The 21,289-nt window shown below is 43.8% G+C and overlaps 1 protein-coding gene across 2 annotated transcripts in view; it reads left to right on the top strand.

Annotated features, from left to right (window-relative positions):
• The window catches only part of LOC133496231 (protein eva-1 homolog A), a 295,444-nt gene that overhangs the window by 21,358 nt on the left and 252,797 nt on the right, over positions 1-21,289 (top strand). For both annotated transcript variants that reach the window (XM_061811538.1, XM_061811537.1), the window contains exon 2: positions 13,298-13,393. The gene's annotated coding sequence lies outside the window, so the exon portion shown is untranslated. The remainder of the gene's footprint in view (positions 1-13,297; positions 13,394-21,289) is intronic.

Below are 21,289 nucleotides of genomic sequence, written 5' to 3'. Positions count from 1 at the left end.
TCTCTTCCCCTCCCGATGAATCGACCCCTCCTGTCGCGTTTGTTATACTGTCGGAATGCTCAATAGATTTTCCTCACAGTTGACTATTTGCATATCAATTTAAACAAGGCTGCCCTCATCATATTTCATCGCGTAGCCTATTTGGGGAGCTATACACTCTGCGAGATTAATTAAAGCCATTTATCTGCGAAAGCTACCTGCTGGGCCTGAGGACATCACTGTTTGTCTGTGTTAAGTCTGTCTTTGATCGCAATAAAAAGGAAGAGTATTTTATTTTATTTTTTGTCTAAAGCAAGGTTTCACCTCGTCTCTAGACAAAAGAGGCAGAGACGGCAGACTATAACAGGCGGCGATGTCGAAGGCATTCGGTGCACCATCGGACCATGCACCATCCCCGCTAAGCCTCCTGTTGTTCACATCGCGCCCCCACACTAAGCCTCCCCACATCCTCCCTCCTTTCCCCCTTTTTTTCGGTTGCATAATAGCTGCTGATGCTCAGCGCTTGCAGCGGTGAGCTCACAGCCTCTCGCCCCACCCACCTGGATCCAGCCGTTACTGAAAAGCTACCAGTATTTCATCATCCTCCCGATCTCCCCTGGATGAACACCCCCCCCCCCCCGAGTTGCTGCAGTACCGGCCGCCGCCTCTGGGTGGCAGCCCCGGCATACACGTCCTCAACAGGACCAGACACGTTGTCCTCGTTGACTCCGTGCGTCTGTGGATATGTGGGTCTAACGGCTGACAGGAACAGAAAACGCCTGGAGTCTTCACTGCTCTTGCTACAGTCTGGCATCGACTGCATACACCAGGGAGGAAGAGAGGAGAAAAACAGAGGGAGGGGAAGAGGGGAAAAAAAAGGACAAAGGGAGGAGGGGGTGTATAGTGATGTATGGAATGGTGGAAAGCGAGAGACAAGACGACGGAGACAGACACAATAGGATGCTCGAGAGGGATTCGGTGGAAAAATGATTTAAAAGCACGGACGAGGCAAAAATAGACAAATGCCTGGAGACAAATATAGAACAACAAAGAGAGGCAGGCTTGATTTGAAGACAGATGTGCTAGGGATGTAATACACATGCAGGAGAGCGCTGAACGGAATATTAAAATTGACTTCGCTTCTTTACGTATGCAGAGTTAATCAACATGGGGGGAGGCGCAAGGTTATATTATTTTGACGGTTTCAAAAACAAAACAACAGCTGACATTTGCGTACAAAGGAGTGTAGAGCCACGCTGAAAAGAAACTGGGGAATAAAGTTGGATTTTTTTTTTTTTTTTTGCAAAAATTTGCAATATGAGTGCCACACGTCGTATTTTCCAAGAAAAGACAAAATGTTTCAGGAATAATATCGTAATATGACAAGAAAAGTCATACAAGAGGTTGCATTGGGGACAAAAAAGGGAAAAATGTTGTAGTATTATTCGACTAAACTGGCTGGTAGATAGTCATTATGTTAATAATAATAATAATACAAGAAAAAACATCTTATTTATCAAAATATATTTTTTTTCTACCCTAAAATGATAATCCTTCATGCAGTAATGCTAATAATGAATACTAACTGATAGGAAAGGCTATTTTTGTTGTTGCTAATTCTGCAGTATAGACTATACACTAAGCCCCCCCCATGAATGAAAATGAAATGCATGTTAGTAATGGGGAAAAAAAAAAGAAAAACGAAGGAGAGGGGTGTAGAATACTTGAAGACCGGACATCATATTTGTAGGTTAACCGATAGCAAAAATATTCCATCGTGACACTCCTGAACTTGTCTTGAAATCGCCCAAATACTGTATTTTCCATTGCATTGCAGAGTCATTTTTCTGTGATAATATTCAGATTAAGGTCATATTCCTATTTGGTTTTGCATTTGTCAAAACGCCAGCCCCCGAAAGTTTATATCGCGAAACCGTTGGGCACTTAAGCCTGCACCTGTCGTGTGCGGCGGTGTATTTTATTATTTTTTTTTTTTGTGCGTGTGTGCACAGTGAGTGGGCGGGAGCCTGTGAACAAGAGGAAAGCGTTAAGAGGGGTGCGGGTGGGGGCGGGGGCGGCAGTGCTGGAATTCTGCTGTATCCCTTGAGGTTAGCAGTTCCCCAGTGTCATGCGCCATCTCCCCCAATAATACCACATGGCTCTTTTATGACCTAACAATGCAAATGCGTCTATTACACAAAAAGGAAGGCGCAGACAGATGTACACGCACTCGTTGGGCCCGAAAGGACACGATGGAAAACATTGGCTAAAGTCCAGAGGATTATATCACTTCCCCCGTTGCTCTGTGCTTCAATGGGGGCCGAGGGGCGGCGGTGGTGGTGGTGGGGGGGAGTTTAATTGAGCCCCACCTGTGCCAGTGCAGCAGTGCTTCCCCTTCCCCTATTTGGCACTTCCGTGCCACCAGCTGCAGCGGGATTCTGGGTGGTTTGGTAATTTACGCAATCTTTAATCCAACGGTACTTCTTATCTGGTACAATGAATATCTCGTCTGAGGGAGTGATTAGCTTAAGACGCTCATTCAGGCTTTGTAAAAAAAAAAAAAAAAAAGTATTTTAAACATTATCCCACAAAGTGACTTTTGGAAAAGGCACAAAAACAAAAAATCCTGTGTAACAGCGAAAAATCAATAAAACCTTTTCAAAGAAGTCTTAAATCTGACATTAAAGGGGACAACCGGTCGTTTGGATTAACAATAAATACAATAGGTCATGTCATATGTACTCTACCTTGAAAATTTGAGGTTAATCCGATATCATTTAATGGTGTTTTGAGAAGATTTTTATCGGCAATTACCAATTTTCATGGGCGCCACCATTTTGGTGAGTCACATGACATACTTGCGTGAACTATACATAAAAAGCAAATTGTATTTGGCGAATGAAGTTTTTTTGTTTTAAATAAATCTGAACAAAGTTGGATTTTTTTGGGGGAGGAAAAAAAATTGTAACAAAAAAAATAGTATTATGAGGTAAAAAAAAAAAGTCATTATAATGAGCTGTTTTTTTCCCTATGGAAAAAATGTCAGGAATTTGAATTTTTCCAGGCAAAAGTTGTAATGTTACATAGAATTGTCACATTTGTGGACAAAAAATATTAGGTAAGTTAGAAAAAAAATCATATTATGGAACTTACTTTTTTAAATGGAAAAAAATGAACAACTGGTTTTATTTCATTTTTCAAGAAATTTCTGTCCACATGAAGGAAGAATGAATGAGCAGTGTCGTGCGGACCAAAGTAACCCTAACCCTAAAGTCATTTCAATCAATCAGAAAAGCATTGTTACAGAAATGATCTTTTGAATCTGTTTGGACTAACATGTAAATAAAAATTTGAAGCAAAATCTCACGTCAGGGCAGGACAACGCATAAACACATGAAACACAAACTAATCCTTTATGCTTAAACAAAATAAATAGAAATTGCTTGCGTATGGAAGCTTAAAACGCACACACACAACCCACCATTTTTTTTATCTTCTGAAATTGTTGTGTGGACAATTTAGACCGAAGCCAGTGTCAGCTGTATTTCAGTAAACGGCACCACTGGGCCCTTTGGCACCGAAGCGCTCGCCCCCAATCCACCGCCAGGTCTTGTAAGAGCGATAGCATGTTAGCCCATTTGCCATCACTTAGTTTTTCATTCCATTTTACGCCTCCTAACATCTCATCAGGGGTTCATGTTAATGCATCATTTTATACCGTATGTTCATAAAAAATCCAGCCGCTTCAATGATAATAATAAAGCCATTTTAACGTCCAATGAAGTATCATTTGCCCACAAGGACTCTCGGATCACCAATAAAATAATAAAAAAAAAAAAAGCATTAAAGTGAGCTGTCTGGACCCCTTTACTGCGTAATCACCTCCTGTCTTGAACTTTGACCTGCAGATTGTACCCACAATGGGAAGCAATGAAACGCCAGGGATGCGGGAAAGGAAGGGAACTCCCCAAGGTCAACGGCTTTATTAGCCCGAGACCGAGTAGGAAATAAAATTGATAGCGAAAGGAAGTAAGAGGAAAAGTGGTTTCGGTTCACCCAAAAAAAAAAAAAAAAATCCAAATGACTCGTACGCTAACATGTAGGAACACAATAGCCTACTTTTCCCCATTGTTTTGGCCCAGTCGAGCTCCCCGAAGTAATTATGAAAATTAATTACGATTCCTCTGGGAATTGTATGGAAATGAGCTCCCGCTTTCGACAGCTTGCAAGGTGGCTTGAATTGAGAGAGGTGGAAGAGGCGGAAATTTTCAGGCTTAACCATTCTAGAAATGACACATGACGGTGTTACCAAAGGTCGTTCTAACCTGTATTTGACCTCATGGAGGCACTTTTATTCTCAGACTTGAAACACAAGGCCGGGATGTCTTTGGAACGTCTTGTCTTTGATCCTGTGGAAAACCAAAGAAATCGAACAAACACAGCAAAACTAGCATCGGTTGCAATAAATGGGGATTATGCGTAGTACGATTTATATTGACGAACTGTTCCAAGCACCGGACGGGCGCCAGATCGGCGTGGATCAATCTGTGCGGCCGACTGAGATTCGTACAAGGTCCGATCGGCTGGAGAGGAAACAGAAAACAGCCAGACTCGAGCGCTACGCAACAAGCCATTAATCTAACTCGGACCACCGCGCAGATGTGGCCCCCCCGACGCCGCAATCCAATCACGTCTTCGCACCGCGGAATGCAGTCAGATGCCATAACAATAAAGTACATCAAAGACTGCAGGGTTGTAAGCTCCAAGGGTTTGAATAACCTCTGAGATTAGTGTTGTAAGTCATGGCGGGCATCCTCACTTGAAGAAACCTAGACGTCATAAATGTCCCCAGACATTGAGAGCCGGTCTCGGTCTTGGCCTTGCTGACCCCGCCCCGGCTCGACGTCTCCCGGCATTTAGAAACATAGTTAGGCGGCTTCCTAGGTCGCTCTTTGTTTGAATCGTCGGGTGTTAAGAGCCCGTCGGGGTTTTAGTTTTAGACGCTGATATCTGAGAGCGAACGCACGGGAGCAGCTGCGCCGCGGAGGTCCACGGGCGCAGCCCCGGCTTGACCCCGTCGAACCGAGTCCCCGTGACCTTAAAAAAAAAAAAGCAGACGTGTTCTTGAGTTACACTAATCAACATCAATGGAAACGAGTCATTATCATTACTGATTTATGTAAATATTGCCCCACTTGAAGCATCTTGATGGCTCATACCGACCCCAAGATCATCTCATTTGATTGCACGGTTCCAGGGTCATTTCCTCAGAACTGGCCTTAAGAACATTTCCATCTCGAAATACACTTGACTGGAAAGTCTTCTTACTTTGAAAGATGATGACGATAAGAAAATGTCCTAAACCAATTTCAACTACACTTGAGTTGAAATGAATTCAGTTTTGGCCTGGCTCTGGATTAGGGTGTGGATGAAGGTTTTGCTCACAGATTAATGCGCAAATATTAATGAAAAAATCATGCATATGCAGGAGGTGTGTAGGATTAAAATTGTAGATTTGACGCAGATCCAAATTGGGGTTATTTAGCCAAACAGTTAAATGCTGTTTGTAAAATTATCTGGATCATCAGAAATTTAGGTCAATAAATAAATTTGATTATTGTAGAAAAGTTATTTGATTTCATTAAATCCGTTCCAACAATTTCAACCTTATTTCTTCATTGATTTTTTTTTTTTTTTTTTTTTTTTTTTTTTGTCAGTCATTTTAAATTTTTTTTGAGAAGGCTTCTAGGTTTTGTTTAGCTATAACCTAAAAACGTACAATTACTAAACATTTTGTAATGTCTGTGGTTTCAGAATGTGTCTCAATGTAGGTAACGGTTAAATAACAAAAGATAAAGAATCGGAACGTGTTAGAATTCGTGTATTTTTATTGGCTTGAAGATCATATAAGCAAATGTAATATTTGCTTAGCAACGTTTCTCTCAAATATTTACACTGCGTTAAGCAGGAAATGCTGAGAGGGAGGGATGCGTTCAAGAAAATATGCAGGCAGGCACGTTTTTTTTTGTTTTGTTTTTTTTAAAGGGGTGTGGTGCGGTATAATACGGTTTTGGCGCCAACGGGGCAGATGCATCATATAGAGAATGAACATCATCCGTTACGATGCAGCGTATGGAAATCACAGAACACAATTGTACGTTTGCGATAAGAAAAGACCAAAATAAATCCTTACGATGCCCTCCTTTCCCCATGGTAATTATACTTCCTAGTGCAAATACAACCCCTTCCGCACGGCCCCATCCCAACGTTGTCTAGCATTATCATAATCCTGCCCATGAGCACGGGAGTCATGGCTGCTCCCCGAGGCTGCGCGTGGTGCTTATGTTGTGGGCTGCTAATCATATTACAGTCAGCTGCTGAAAGCTGATGTTGTTGGCACGGTCCCCGATGACACGCCTCTTTCACTCTGCAGCCCTTCAACTTCCGACTCCTTTGCGATGGAATGACGTTCAGAGGAAGTTTTTTCTTCTAACAATTGCCTCTGTGTTGAGGTTAATGAGGTTTTTCAAACCCCCGCTCTCTGAAGAATTGCTGTGGCGCGGTTTCTCGTATCTAATGGGCGGTGACCAAATATGATGAAACGTCACAAAAGAAAACTGCAGCTTGTCTTGTCTTTTTAATATCTAACTATCTTTCTGTTCTTAAAAGAGAGGAAACTGTATTTGCCCAGGAGTCCTGGACACGGTCTGATTGATCCAACTCAGGGCTTAGATCCTAGGACCAGTTTTAGATAGAAATCTGATAGAGCTATCGTGCATTATCTGGAATAATTTCTGAAGCAATTGTCATTTTCTGCGTCACATTACAGCTGCATCCGTCCAGCAATGAAGACAAGCAACCATACATTTTTTTCAGAATGTGGAAGTAAACCAGAATACTTGGAGAAAAAATAAACATACAAACATTGTGAGAACATGGAAACACCACAAAAGAAGGCCAAAACCCAGATTCGACCCAACAACCTCAGAACTGTGAGGCGGATGTGCTAACCACTACTCCCACCATGCTGCCCGGATGATCATTTCAAAGACAAATCTGATTTTTGTTTTTGCCTTTTAATCAAAAACAGATCCGTAACAGATCTTTAATCATATTAAAAAAAAAAAAAAAAAAGTAGATTGTGTTGACTTTGCGGCATTTTCAGGTCGCCGCGTCTGCCGCTGCCGTAAGGCGGAAGACATCACTTAAACGCCATCAGATGGCTGCCTTTATTTAAGTACTCGGCATAAGGCGGTCATCTGTTCTGGACCCCACACAGCTATAAAGATGTAACATCTGCATACACACACACACACGCAGACACAGAATTGCGATGACAATGTCACAAACTACTGTGCCGTTTGACGGCCTGTACGCTGAAGGAACAAATGAGGGATGAGGCTTTGTAGAAGGTTGCGGTCCCGCTGTTGACTCAGCGCTTCATCACCACACACCAGCCCCTCAGTCGTCGTTGCCACCTGCCGACCAGAACCGTTTGCAGGAAGTCAGCTGTATCGCGAGCGGATGTTGCGGACATTACCGCGCCCATGCCTTCGCCATGTGTGAGCGTGCTACTGGTGCCTGGCGGCCAGGAACACACACGACATCTCGTCCTTAATGACATCACGGCACCATATGAGGTTGACTGACAGACGTTGTGTTTGTTTTTCCCTTTTAGCAGTCCATTTCCTGTGCTCCCTTTGTTTTAGAGCGTATATTTTAAAGCGGGGGGGTGAGATCTCCCCTTTTTAAATATGGTGTTTACATTGTGTGAGTGCTTTGAAGGGAAAGCACAAAGCCACCGCACAGTGGGTGGATTATAAACTTGGACTGAGTTTCAAACAGAGTGAACTTATAAACACTGAAACCCCCCCCCCCCCCCCCTTTCCATGCCCCCACAACGCGCACTCTTTACTCGCGGCCTTCTCGCGTATTACTTTGGATCAAACCCAGATCGGGCCAATCTTTGCACTTTGATGCGCGTTTGTCTCTCTGCTTGCTTTGTGTTTGCACCTACGCCACTTGTGATTCCTGCTCCTAAAGTGGCGTGACTGATCACGTTTAGCGTGGAGACGGGAGACAATGATCTAGTTAGTCGGGAACAGGAACGCTTCTGGGTTTTGAAAAGTCCTCTTGACAACATTGCCGAAACAGTCACATCGAGCTTCATTGTGCAGAGTTCCAAAACCAGCCACGTGCTACACGCTAGGATGTAATTCAAAATTTGATTCCAGGTTTGCGTGACATATCTTGCAAAAAAAATGTACGTTTGCGGCTACCGAGCATTTTCCCCCATTCATTCTTCCGTCCTTTTGCAACTCTAGACTATTAATATTTTGTGACAACTGACGCTGATAAACGTGTAGGTCATGGACCAGCACGGCTCGGAGGAAACACAGGCTTTGAGAGTCATTTTCAAAGGATTTCCAAACTCTTTTAAAAGCTTTTTTGTCTAAAGGGGTCTCAAGTAAAGGGCGTATAATACCCGCCGCCGTACCTCGACGTGTGAAGAGGCAGCGCTGGCATGATAGCGCGAGCGGCACTTTCAAGCCAATCTTTGGTCGTCACGATGTGCTGAGGCGCACGAGGGGGGACGACCTCCGAGCCCCGCGTCCTATGCGAAGACCGCAAGGACCTGAATAGCCATTATGTGCCAGCTGTTCAGAATGAGGAGTAATTGCACTGTTGGCATGACTCCACATGGGCCCCAGCGCTGTGGCTGTATAACCCCCCCACCCCAACCCCAACCCCACCACACCCTCGGGCTTTTCGCCAAGGCCTCCGGCGTGCTACGTCCCTGACCCATCTCAACACCGCACCGCAACCGAGTGGCACCCCAAACCATATAGGGCCACCCTTGTTACATCTCAGCACCCGACGGAACGCCCCCCCCACCCCCACTACGCACACGCATACACACCCTTTACCACCAGCCCTCTATTCCGCATTCCAAAGGGGGCACTGGTTAAATCTAATCCCATAATAAGACGCTCAGCTGTCCGGGAAAAGAAAGAGAACTTTCCTCTGGTAAATTCTAGACTTCCTTTTTACTTTGCGCCCTCCCTTCTTTTCAGGCAAAGTGGAGGCAAGATGACACTCTGGGCCCCATCGGCCAGTTGCTTTTGTCTTTCTACGACCTTGATTTATCCTTTCTTCTCAGTGTTTTATGTTTTTTTTTTTTGTCAATGGTATAAGATTGCCTCTGTGTTGGGTCCTGGGAAGCCTGAATGCATGGGGGGGGGGTTAACGTTGCTTAAGGGCCACTTTGCTCCCTGTTGCGCGCACACACACACACATATATATATATACACACACACATTCTTGTCTCGGTTCCAAACAGACAGATGTAAGCAATTTTACACATTAGATCACCTACTATACTTGTCTCGGGTGTAACACAGTTTCAAAAGCAGCAGTAGGGCCTAAAATTTGGAAGCAACGGAGAAATTGATTTGAGAAAGCTCATTTGCATGTGAGGTTGAGGCTATTAAACAGCCATCCATCCATTTTCCCGGCCGCTTATCTTCACAAGGTTCGCAAGAGTGCCGGAGCCTATCCTAGCTGACATCGGGCAGGAGGCGGGGTGCACCCTGAACCGGTTGCCAACCAATCATGGGGCACATAGAGACAGACAAAAGTCACACAATCACAAATAAGTGCACTAAATTTGTTGACAATTTTATCTCTGCAGGCAAGTGACAATACATATGGCCACGTTCGAGTCTTGTTACTGTATGTAACTTGGTCTTCTCTACTTATATTCCTGTTCTCTTAACGTCCATAACTGTCAAAGGTCCTTTTTCAAATTCGTCCTGCAAAACGCACGCACTGTTAATTCTTGAAGTGAGTTCTTGCGTCGTACATGTGGTGTCTTGTGTTGTGACAGTTCATACTCTAAAGTTCCACACAAAACAAGTACTCTCAATTTTTGTTATTTGAATTGTACGACCGGAGTACGATATTCACCCTTAAAGGTTGCAATTCAAGTTGAATCTGGATTTCTTCCTGATTGTGCACTTGGAAGCAAATCTCATGTGGAAAATACCTTTTGACTTGTTGACTGTCCAGTTAAATCACATCAGGTAGGATATTGGAGACATTAGCTATTTTTAGCTTATTGGGATCCTGGATTGTAACATTTTCCTATTTGATTTAAGAGTTCCCCAAAAGCGTTTTTTGGTTTTAAGACTTATTAAATCGAATGCACACAGTATATATAAAACTGTGGCAGCAAACTTCTATTTGTATAGATAGTGTTGTGCTCAAGATCACACTGTTCGACACCAAGACTAGCTCAAGACCAAGATCAGATCAAGACTTTTGGCAGTAGAGACCGAATCAAGGCAAAGACTGTGAAAACGTGGTAAAATTGGTTTAGATTTTCTTCTTAAAATACATTTGACAGCCAAAAACATTGTCTGAAACTCTTTCACAACATGGGCCTGGGGTTTCCTCAGTCACAACTCCGGAGACGTTGCCATCAATATGGAGGTGATAGGGATAAGTAACCCATGAATTTAGGTGTTTGCGGTTTCTCCTTTTTGTCCCGTTAAATAAGTTGAAGAATAGCACAGCCTTGCTGGTTTCAACCAGTGTTAATGAAAATTCCAGAGTCTAGAAAGTCTGAGACTGAGACAAGACCAAGTGTTAGGAGTTGAGTCATAAGACCGTTCTCAATTGTGTCAACAATACTGTCAACTTTTTATATGTCAGGAGTAGTGCTCTGGGTCTGTAGCAAAATGTGAGCTGCATATGCACGTGGACGCAAGTAGCTGGTTAAGGAGTTCGCGCCTGAGCGGGAGCCACTCACCTTGGGTTATCTGCTCTCGGAGCCTGGGAAACTAGAACTAGAACAGGGTAAGATAAAGACATACGGGCGCAGAAAGAGTAGAAAACGAGTTAACCATGAAATATCGTGTTATTATGCTCATAGAGAGAGAATAAGTACTTCTGAAAAGATTTTGGATTAGGACAAAAAAAAAAAAACGGTATGCTATTCTTTAATAATTAATAACGCACTGATGTAATGATTCAGTGTTGGGGGAGGTAGAGGGTAAGCGCCTGTGGTTAATGGTTGGGGGGGGAAACAAAACAACAGATGGACTGTGCATGTCTTTAACCCAGATTCAGTCACTCTAATCCCATCTTTACTGCAAGAATGTCCACGTTGCAGGCTCGACGTGACACCCAAAAGCATTTCGGTGTGATGGACTGAGAAGGAAAGCGTACGGCTTGTTGTCATCGAACGAGCTCTGGGTGTGCTGGTTTTGCAGTTTTCGAGTGGGGAAGAAATGGCGCCAATTGCAATATTTGAGTTTAACAGTTGGCGTAGTGGTAGAGGGACCCAGACTGTCAGCTGTCAGGGTATAAAGAGGGGGGAGGTGGTAGCGGTGAGGTGGCATCCCTCAGATGATATAGGAGGAGGGGGCGGGTAATTTGGTCATCCGATGGCATCAACGAGAGATTGTGGGGGCGGGAGGCTGAGCACTCGGCTGGCATAACATCATTCGTCGTCATTTAACCTTATAAACCAGGTCAGTGGGATTACTTAATCAGCCTTGTTACTCGCACTATGGGTTTACATCCCGATAAGCCGCCATCGATTTGTCATTTTAGAACTAACAACGGCAGGTAGCCGTCGCTAATAAAATAATCTGTTCCAGGGTCAAACACTATGACTACCCCGCCCCCTGCCCGAAGGTAGCTAGAAAAGACTCTGGCTCTCCCGCGACCCTTGTGAGGATAAGTGGCTCAAAAAATGGATGTATGGACTTTTTTTTTGTCCTGAATGTGTCTTAGCTTCGCACTCCTCCTGTTGCACATCTTTAGACTGGCCTGCTTCCTCCCCATGACCTCTAACCTTCTTTTCTTCTTTTCTTTTCAAACGACCCTCCAAATCTGCATCACTCTTTGCCCTTTAATTCTTGCCAGCCCTTTCCCCTCTGCCGCTGACACGGGGTAAGCTCCCTCTTGCCGATCTAAACCTTTCTAGGTCGGGTCAGAGGGCGTGTCGGATGCGAGGGATTGCCTTGTACAGTAAATTAGTTGATTACAAATCCCAAATTACACAATTCTAATCTTTGTCAGGGTGCCAGTCCCCAGTTCAGTGGGTGCGTCTTGTGCTTTAAATAGAGTAAGCAGAAGATAAGGTTGGAAATTTAAAACATCCTCTCGGTAATCTAAAGTTGGACAATAATTCTATATAGAGATGAAATTGGGGAATGTTATTTTGGGAATGTTATCTGGATTCAAGTTGTATTTCTAGTCTGACTTTGCATCACGTTTTAGCATTCCCATTTTGTTTTCAACCTTAATATTCACGTTTATTTTAGTCCGTTACATCAGTTTTTATTTTAGTCTGACTTGAGTAGTGACCTGTTTAGTCAGCATGGTTCTCTGAGCCCCAATTACAGCATTCCCATCACCTCTATGGGCTTAATGGTATTAATGATGATCATTTACAATTGGTATGAGATATCATTTATCGACTCGTTCCTGTCCTCTGCCATCACGGCGTGCCCGCAATTATCCTCCAAGAGTGTCATTGACGGCTGGCCGGAGCGTCTGTCGATGTTACCTCGTATCAATGAAAATGCCAGTGCTGATGCTGCAGAACGACAGCTCGACAAGAATCAACGGGTCTGTTAATGGGATCAGTTCCCCGACGGTCGGCATAAAAACCCGAAGAAACGAAGAGACTCGACTGTCTGAGACAAATGTTACAATTTAGCTTGTAAATTTAGGTTAGCGCTTCTGTGTTCCTTCCCGGCCCGGACGACTCACTGCTACTCCGCTGTACTTCCCCTGCCGTTAATGCTTTATTGGATATTCAGTGCAAATGTTATTTGATGAGCCGCACAGACGCACAGGGAGTTTGTGGCCATTGTGGCGTTGAGCCGTGACTGAGGTCGCGAGCAAATGATCCTGCGGCCAGGGGTCACGATCAAAAGGAAGACGACGCCGTCTCTTACTTTCCGCACAGCTATGAACTATCCTTCATTATCCAAAGGACATATTATGCCAATAATTGTCAGGAACGTCTGAATGTGTCAATAAATGTTAATAAAAGAGTGGAAACGTTTTATCCATTCATCAACCCTTCCATCAATGATTAGATTGTGTTTGCTTTACTAATGTACGCACCTTTTATCATTTGGAGGTATATTCCGTCTTATCATGATCCAAGAACCTATCCCAATTGTGCAATTGGTTCCGTAAAGCAGTGCCAAATCAAACACTTTTGTCTGATTTATTATTATTATTTTTTTTACTTGACTCTTCAGTGAACCATTTTGTGGTCCTGTGTATTGTTTTGCAGAAAAAAAGAACATCATATTCTCTTTTGTTAGCTATCCACGTCCATCCCGAGAAGTCAGGAGCTCCATGTGGTCGCCACTGAACCTTGAGATTGAAGGTGTGTCTGTTTTCAGTCTTCCAGGGTCTTTCCTCTTTATTTAATCAAATTTCTTACTGCAACCACTTGGTCAGATGTCGACTTCCAACCTTTTTGATGGTATTGGCAAAAACGGTCACAGCACCATTCAGAGGTCGGTTTTGTAGCTTTTACACTGACCGCACTTTCATCTTACGAAGGCTTTAAGGCACCTCGAAAGCTGACTGTGCCTCTTACTGTATATTTCTTTATTGCCTAAAGGGCCTTTAATTTTCTTTTTCTCCTGGACAAATTGTAAGCATTTATTTTGATGATACTTAATCTCTCCAATCTTTGCTGGTTGAACGGAAAGTCACTCGAAACAATGAGATACCCAATTAAGTGATGATTTAGTCTGCAGAAAAAAAAAATGTTCCCACAGTAATTGTTAAATATGTGAATCGGCTTCTTCAGTTCGGCAGTTATTTTTATTTGTTGCCCTGTAAAACGTTAGACCGATGCTGTAAAAATGGCAATAAAATTTTATGCCTTGACTGATAAAAAAATTTTGCAATAACGAAATCGTGGGTAACGATCGTGTAAAATTAAGTTATATTTGAGGGTTTACTGCATCACTTTATCGAGGTAAATGTTGCTTTTCTGTCTCGATCCAACACGTGAGTGAGACAGTTGAGTGGAGGAATTTGGGGTGAAAAAAGTGGTGGAAGGAGAGGAAAAGTGGAAAAAAACTCCAAACTAAGAAACAGAAAGTGGCCGAGAATGGGACTGCGGGCCCATTTATTGGCGTCATGAGAGGGGAAATCAATAAAAGAGGTGGGGAAGAAAAAAAAAAAAAGTTTCCCAGTTTTAAGAGTTCCATCCCCACGGCAATTAAAGGGGCCTTCAAAGAGTCAGTCTAATCAGCGGTTGAATAAAGATAGGAGCAGGCGGCGCTTTGGACGGTCCTGCTTCTGTAATCTAACACCTAGTGCCCTGTACTCGGTGGCCCCTTGAACTCAACGTGTGCATGTGTGCACACACATACTTGTGTTTATGTGCCTTTCCTCCCCTTGCACACATGTGGCTGTACAGAGAGCCCGGACGTGTTTCTGACAGCTTGTATGTGGTTAACAGGCCCTTAAAATGCAGATTAACCCGTTAAAGCTTCCACTCCTTCCCTGTCAGTCTGGCGTGTCTGACCTCTGTCCAAACCACGTGGAGACAGAGCAGATATGTCGGATCGCTTTAAATATATTGCACTCATATAGAGAGACGGTTTACCCTCTGTATCCGTGACCCTTCCGTTTACCTGCCGTCTTATCTGCGGCTCCATAGACTGATTCGTCATCTGTGTAGGTTCTCACCGTGATAAAGCGCCTGGCGGTGAGTCAATACCTCCAGCGTTTGGTCTTTCTTCGCCGGCCTCTCCCTGCTTAAAGAGGCACCATGTGGACATAGCAGATTCCAGCCAAAGCAATGAGTTTGCTTTAGGCACACAAGAGAGCGAGATAGACGGGCGAAAAATGCTCTTTTACAAAGTGTCGTCACGTGTTAGTCGAGTGTTAAAGTCTACTGCGGTTGCCTTACCTCGACTCTTGTAATCATATCGCACATCATTTCAAATCTAATGTTATTGCCTCAATTGAGAAAGACATGCCGCTGTTTGTCATTTGAAATCAATCTAGAATTGACAGGTAACAAACGATCATTTGTTTTTGTTTTGACCCACTCGGTGGTGAGTCAAGATCGCGTTTACGATCGTCACTCATGACAACCTCAAATAATAATAGCTGTGTCATCATTGCATGAAATTGCCTCACAGTTTAAGATGCATTAGTCGTTGCAGCGAGAGGTAGACGTTAACGTTAACTCAACAACAAGTGCGCTGTCAGTCAACCTGGAATTTAGTGCCTCCTGTTTTGAGATTTCATCGATTTTGATTTTTCACTCACTTTAATCTGGAAGATGTAAGCGATCTCACCTCAATCTATACCAAAGACGATTGAAAGTATCGGTTGTCAGTCAATCATAAGGCACATTGAGACGACCATTCTCATGAAGATCCACACTTATGGGTATGAAGCAGATAGTTGGACAAAAATCATAAGCTATTGAGCACAGGCGGAAATTTTACTGTATATTTTCCAGATGGGCCGGGCCTTTTTACTCCACCAATCTGTCCCAATATGCAGTTTGAAAGTGGGGATACAAATGGTCCCGTGTTTGCCATTAAAAAAAAGATTACAGGCTGAAGGTGCTTCCACCTTATTTTCGCTTTTCAGAGCCAGAGGGGCTTCGGCCAGTGGCTTCTCTACAATCTTGTGGACGCCTTCTCGCTGTTCCCCATTAACCCCTGTCACCTTGTGCCTCCTGGCGCATCCCAGCGCTTAAGCCAGCATTATCAGTGCGGCTCATTAGGACGGCATTAGTGTCAGAGATGGACCCGGCGATATGGCTCCGCCACTCGATCAAGGAAGCCAGAGAAGACACCCCGAGCCCTTTATTTTTTTTCTTCTTCTCTAGCTTCAGCAAGTCTTCATGCTATTGTTCTGGGAGGCCTCAGTTCTGACACAGAGGGTCAGAGGTCGCTCATCCACCGGAGCCATCCTGCTCCTTCATCCCCAGTGCACTGTCACTACAATTCGCCAGTCACACTGGTCCCTGTCATCGGGTCCCGACACAGCCGTCACTTACGCTTGCGTGCATGTGAATGTGCTTACATATGCTTTGCTGGCAGAGCCATACGACTACTGGCAGCCCCTCGTCTACTTAAAAACCAAAGCGCCAGAGAGGACAAAGACTCTTTTCTTTCATGGTGACCCAGTGTTATTGGAGGCAGTACCGGAACACATGGAGACAGTGTCAAAACATTTATTTTCAAAAAGGTCTCTTGCCCCTCATCCCCCTGTCTTGCCTGAATGCTTTGGCAAGATTTGGAACTACCTCAAAAAGAATTCACGCCAAACTGGATCAATGTCTGAAGAATCCCACATCGGAGCAGAGATTCGAGTCCAGAACCTCAGAAATGTGAAGTAGATATGCTCATCGCTCGGATCCTTGCGGCATTGTTTTGCACCGCTAAAGTTTGCCATATTTTGGAAAAATAAATGGGATCAAAGGGCTTGGCCCTCTGTCAAGTTAGCATCGTTTCCACGTGAATCGGCGGTGAGTGTCGCACCAGCTGATAGCGAATCGGTAGCCTTGGCCCTGTGACCCAGATAACACCACTTAGGAAACCACTGCCCACATTCCCATCGCTTGCAAATGGCCCCTTCTCCTAATCATTAACACGCAAATGGACCATGTTCCTACGTGTTTGTGTGTGTGTTTGTGGCGGCGCTTGACAGAAAGCTGTGAAAAACATTGGGGGGCGGGTTGGGGGGCGAACACTTGTTCCGTGTTTAAATTTAGCAACCTCTCCATCTTTACCTCAATGTTCAGTTTGTAATGAAGTTCTTAAGATTGTGTTTGAATGGGTGTGATAGTCTTATTAAAAATAAGAAAGGGGTGGATGGTGGGTAACGTCTCAAACAGTTAAGCTTACTTTATGATACCATAAGGTGCGTTTGATGTATGCGCTGCGTACACGTGTGCGTTTCCGCGAGGTCACTGCAGGCCGGCTCCCCTTCCTTGTGTTTATATCTCGTAAAAGTATAAGGACACACACGCACACGAGCTCCCAGAAGTCTCACAGTGATTTTTTTTTTTTTTTTTTTTTTTTTTCTTACGAGGGCCCCTTGAGGCCGCTCATTTAACAACAGCAGATGAAACGCCAGCAAAGCAGCGACTGAACCGTATCGAGTTTTCAGGTGTGCATACGTCGAGATCAGAGGTGAGAGGATGAGCATGTGCGTATATTTGTGTGTGAGAGGGTCGCTCGCGTCGGCGTTTGGCTTCACGCCTGTCAGGTGACTGCTGTCCTCAGCGAGGAGCCACCTCGGGGACGGCACCTGATAGGCTGTCAGGGCCCGAGGAGACAGGTGAGGGTCAAAGACCCCAGGCAGGAGGCCAAGGGTGTCTTACTGGGAGGAGCATTTGACAACGCCGATCATCCCAACGGGCTCGCTGCCTTTTCAACAGGCGCGTCTGTTTTGAACACCACACGGAATAGTTGTATTTATTTACATTGAGAATCTTTTTTTTTTGTTTGTTTTAGTCAAGACAAAAAAAGATGACTTGGATCAAAGATAGATCCTAATAGAAAAAGAATTACAGCATAAAGACGAATGCGCCTCAAAAGTAAAGAAAAATTTCAATAAACTCCAAATGAAAATATCAAGGACTAAATGGAAAATTGAGAATAAAAAAAAATACTCAAACTGATCAGACTGTATTTCAAAGTGATGCCTGGGTTTACTACTGTACAACTTTTTCACTAAAAGGTTCTACACAGGAAGTCGTACATAAGAATTGAAATAAATGTGCTTGATTAATAGCAGTGAACTTCCAGTGTTCTATTTTGATTCTGTTATGGACAACCACTGCAAAATCCACCTAAAAAAAGAACATTTTCCTCCACAAGTATCAGAAAGATACAACCAGAAAGCCTAATGAATGAATACCTTTCACACTTGGGTATGTGTTTTAGCTTGCGGCGCGGGCATTAGCTACAGAGGACTCTGCTCTTTTATTGGCACCTGGAGGGGGAGGATAACAATTGTGTTCCTGCAGAAAGCCGTTGTCGTCCGAGGGGGGGAAAAAAACTGCTAAGGCCAGAGAGGATTTGAGGAAGGGAAGTCGCCCACGCAAAACTCATCCAAATCACTTCAAAGCAAGTTGCTTCATCGCCGTTTGGGTAGTACCACCACCCACACTTCATTCCTCTGCTGATCTGCTGTAGGTGTGCAGTGTGTTGCATCACCTTGGTAGCTAAGGGTGAAAGTGCTTGGCTCCAGGTTACGGGTTCAAGACTCTTAATTTCCGAGTGTCATGCCTATAAACATTCTAAAATAGATATTGCAATAAAATAAATACATTGAACATTAGTCACTTTAATGACTGTACAAAAAAAATAAATATGAGCAGAGAACGCGTCATCCATGCGCAAAGATGCGGAAGTCTCATTCGACATTCAAGTGGTAGCCATATTGGCTGCATCTTCTGTCCGTGACTGGGACATTCGCCATTGAAAACACGGTGTACCACCTACTATGGGAGACGAACACGCCGCTTCTGACATGGAAAAAGAGAACATTTCACAACCGAGTGAAGTGACCATGGCAATATTACGCAATTGTTTCGAGCCATATTTAGATGATATGTGGATCACGGCCAAACCGCATGCGGCCAATCCACCTCCGTGTCTGATCCACCTTCGCAGCAATGATTAAAAACAACGCCGCCCATGAGCGATGACAACGCCACGGCCAAACCGGCTCCCCGTCCAATCAACTTCTGCGGCGGAGATGACCAACCGTGGCCCAGCGCCGCGTCTAGCCACCCGGCGAGTCGCAACAAATCCCTCGAGGGGATTTTCATGGCGGTAGTGACAAAAAGCCATATAAGTCAAAATCATGTTTTGTGGTGGAAAAAAATGGATGGGTCCATAGCGGCTGCCGTTTTTTCAGTAATGACATACTAAAAATCATCCATTTTATGACAGTGGACCTTTAAGAAAATCCCCCAAAAAAACAAAAACATTTGGGCAGACACCAATCTTAGGCACAAATAAATATAACCAAGCCCCTCATATTGTATCCAGTGTCAGTAGACCCCAGGAGGTTATTGGTTCAACTCCATTCACCCTTGAGCAGTAGCTATTGCGATGTTGACTCACTGTCCTCTAGGTTATAATCCTCCCCAGCTTCTGTCCCTTTTGACAAACAGCGGAACATTTTGAAGCACAAACAATGAGTCAAGTTGCCTTTTGATTCGAACAGCAATCTGTGCGGTACCCTCCAGTTTCTCTTGTGGCATCATCAGCGTTTGAATTGCTTTCCTTTCATGGCAGCGCACGCCATGAGGCTGCATTGTAAAAGTGCCTACACGATGGAGGTGTAATATAAAGATGCAGTTTTTTTTTTTTTTTTACGAGTGGAAGAGCTGTTACTTTCCTGAAGCAATCGGCTGTTCTGACAGATTGGCTCTCCGTACGATCCCGAGAAGATGTACCGTGCACACGTAGTCGCATCGCAACAATCCCGTTATTGCCTCTGCCAGGGATTTGTTGGTTGTTTGTTTGTTTGCACACAAAAACAACCAACCGTATTTCCTTGGTTTCCAGATAAAAGTGAGCACCCAGGACTTCAGACATATCCAGGATGTTTGAAGAGTTTCCACTTTTAAATCTTTAATTTTAGGGGACTTCTCCTCCCAGCTGAGGGTGGGCGCCGCACTGTAGGCGGAAGTCAGATCGGCGGTTATCTCAGCCCAAACGCACAACAGGTAGGGATTAATATAATCCATCTTGCTCAAGAGCAGACAGAATCTTTGTTGATACACTAAACTTTAGCGCTACCCCCTTCTGATCCTCCTCTGAAGTCATTCAAGAAGAGGGAAAAAAAAAAAAAACTAAAACATGATAATGACACAGAGTGCCTCTTATAAATGTTGCAATAAATCATCCTCCTCCACACCTGCGTGCACTTGAACATCTTTCAGCACCTGAAGCAATCACACCCAGCAATTTGATAATATTACTCCCTAAAATAATGACCAAGCACATAATTATTGCATGGGAGAGTGGAGTCCGTGTGGATGTCATTGCATTTTAAATTATCTACCTTGACAACATCTTTGAAGCGTTGCGTTGTACGACTTTACCTGCCAGATGTATGGATTTTTTTTTTTTTTTAAACCACACCCACTTCATTTTTAACACAATGAAAACCGAAGTTGACTGTTTGATGTACTCGGATACAAGTCAAAGTAAAACATCCCTCAGCTTTGATGTGTTACCTTAAATCAATACGCCCCCCTTCCTTGGATGAATCCCCTTAAGCCTCTTTTCCATCAACTATGACACTTCAGTTTGTTACGCTACATATTTTTCTACATGTATTGACAAATCTCCATCAAAATATTTTGTAATAAATTGTCCAAAAGAAAACGGGTACCTGTTTGTTTTTGTGATATAAGAAAAAATGTGATCAATTTAAATAATTCCAAAAGTTTTTTTTTTTCCATGAATGTGAGCTATAACCAGTAGAACACAACTGGAAAAAAATAAAATAAAAGGGTTGCAGTGTAAAAAGTATAGATAAATAATGAGATGATAGTTGCACAAAGATACTAACTTATAACTGGTTTGTGGCTATGTTGGGAATTACAATCTCATTCAAATGTGTTCAACGGAAAGTTAGCACTTACCGACCGTTTTGAATCCCTCTGATGTACCCCAAATGATGTTCAGATGTTCTAGTATACTTTTCCTGACATTTTTGAAGTCACATTTTTACAGCACAAGCTAAAAGTGCATCTGCAACATCAGAGCCAAGAACTGTACGACCTTCCAAAATTGATGAAGAGATGAAGAAAACCGGTCCGGAAGTCTGCAAAGAGGCCGTCAGCAAGTGAAGAAACGGGGGGAGAGTTGGCGGAAGGTGTCTGGTGTTCTATGTGACAGAAGAGTCTCCGCTAGGATGAAGGGTAAAGTCTGTAAAACAGTGGTGAGGCCGGCCATGATGTGCGGATTAGAGACGGTGGCACTGAAGAGACAACAGGAAGCAGAACTGGAGGTGGCAGAAATGAAGATGTTGAAGTTCTTGCTCGGAGTGAGCAGGTTGGATCGGATTAGAAATTAGCTCATTAGAGGGACAGCCAAAGGTGGATGTTTTGGAGACAAGGTTTGTGAGAGCAGACTTCGATGGTTTGGACATGTCCAGAGACGAGAGAGTGAGTATATTGGTAAAAGGTTGCTGTGGATGGAGCTGCCAGGCAAAAGAGCGAGAGGAAGACCAAAGAAAAGATTGATGGATCTTGTGAGGGACTGTGGGTGTT

Source organism: Syngnathoides biaculeatus, chromosome 23 (genome assembly GCF_019802595.1).
Source record: "Syngnathoides biaculeatus isolate LvHL_M chromosome 23, ASM1980259v1, whole genome shotgun sequence".
NCBI lineage: Eukaryota > Metazoa > Chordata > Actinopteri > Syngnathiformes > Syngnathidae > Syngnathoides > Syngnathoides biaculeatus.
The sequence above is the reverse complement of the archived record's forward strand: the minus strand, read 5'-3'. Positions and strand labels throughout refer to the sequence as shown.